Source organism: Eumetopias jubatus, unplaced genomic scaffold, assembly GCF_037043125.1.
Source record: "Eumetopias jubatus isolate StellerSeaLion01/CBP00866 unplaced genomic scaffold, mEumJub1_p1.0 scaffold_11, whole genome shotgun sequence".
Taxonomy (NCBI): domain Eukaryota; kingdom Metazoa; phylum Chordata; class Mammalia; order Carnivora; family Otariidae; genus Eumetopias; species Eumetopias jubatus.
The window spans coordinates 88,974,431-88,976,233 of NW_028274817.1; the positions used below are offsets into that span (position 1 = coordinate 88,974,431).

The following is a 1,803-nucleotide window of genomic DNA, read 5'->3' on the forward strand; positions in this document are numbered from 1 at the left end:
TGTGGGTGCTGAATATATTTGTGTTCCTTTTTTTTTTAATCTCTCAATGATTTTAATGCTTAGTTTTGATAAACAAAGTAAGTTTCCATCCAGTTCTTTCATGTAGAGCAAAATGTACTAGTTTAAAAAAATGTGCATTCTTTAGCTTTTTCCTATACTTTTTTTTTTGCCTATCCTTCAAAACTGAACCCTGGGTATTTTTAACAGAAGTAATGTGATGTTAAATACACATTTTAATTGCACATTTTAGTAATAAAATAACTCCATATTATGGTAACTCATAGTATATTTACAAAATGAAAAGCTTTCTATCAGAATACACTTTTCACTGGGAAGAATAAATAAAACAGACAAATGGATCTACACAAAGTAAAAATTAACTTTGGTAGGTTTCAGCACAGGACGGTCCATAACAAGCCTATTTGCCCTCATTCCCCTAGAGCTGCTCATCTTCTGAGTTAAGATTTTAAAAATGTTTTTCATTGAGATTATTATGTTGACATTTGTTTCTCATTCCACATCATCTTCAGCCAAGCTCGGAGCACTTACAATTTCCCTGACTAATTGTTGGAAGCTTGGTCAGGAGCATCTGGACCGCTGGTGGTGGAAGAGTTTGCTGTAGCACTTGCAATAAGTGTTGTGGCTGTCCACACACAGCAACTGCATTTGTCAGATGATCTACACCCTTCTCATATTCACCTCAAGCTAGCAGCTTTTCTTCAAGGAAGAATTTCGGAATAGCTTCGGCATCTTTAAGGTCAGGTAACTTGAAAAGTCCAGCTCTCTCCTTGGCAAGCTTTTGTTTCTTTGGTTCTTGAAGCCTGTTCTCGAAGCTGGGGCCACGCCATCTCTGGTGGTGGAGGTAAATACGGTACCCGATGAAAAGAGCCCTGCAGACACCTGCAGTGATGGTGCTGTTCTGGCCCACCATCTTCTCTTGACCGAGGAGCAGGAGTGAGCTCAGCGGCATCGGGATCCAGGCGACAAAGCAGTAGGCTGTGGACCGTTGGAGTGGACCCCCCCTCCCTGCTCCCACCTGACACTTGCCATAAGGAATGTAGAAAGGCCTATGTTTGTGATCTTATAAACACTCTTGAGCTTTGTTCTGAGGTTGATTTAAGTTACTAGGAAACATTTTTATCCTTTCAAGTCATTCCTTTAAGCTTTGTTAGGACAAAAGAAATCTTTGGTCTAGGGCTAGTTTTTTCACAATACTGAGGCAAAACCCTTCTGAGTACGCTACCCAATTCCCCATCATTAATGAAGTTTTCTACTCTGACTGGTGGGAACAAGAATGTGGTAGGTGGAATTTTAAGATGACCCCTAATGACCCACACCTTTATAGAATCCCCTCCTAAATGAGTATTGCCCCTCCCAGAATTAAGTTTTTTTTATACTTCACAACTGATGTCAAGAAAGACTGATTACCCTGGGTGAGTCTCACCTAATCAGATGAGCCCTTAAATAGGACTAGGTTCTTCCTGACAAAAGAAATTTGATGCACAAGAGGGATGGATTCAACATGAAGGAAATTATCCCTTGCTGGTTTTGAAAATGGACAGGGTCACATGGTAAAGACCTGAAACTAACCTCTCTAATGAGAGCAGCCCCTACTGACAGCCAGTGAAAAAATGGTGTCTCAGTCCTAACAACTGCAAGGATCTAAATTCTGGCAACAACAAATGAGTTTGGAAGTGGATTCAGCCCCAGAGCCTCCAGAAGGGACCCAACCCATCCACGATCCTGGCATCAGCCTGTGAGACCCTGAGCAGGGGACCCAGATAGCCTGCATTCAGAATTCAG

General features: G+C 41.5%; 1 pseudogene; it reads right to left on the minus strand.

Moving 5' to 3' along the window:
- Positions 1-510: 510 nt before the first annotated feature.
- On the minus strand, positions 511-931 carry LOC114216848 (mitochondrial import receptor subunit TOM20 homolog pseudogene; annotated as a pseudogene).
- Positions 932-1,803: the final 872 nt, after the last annotated feature.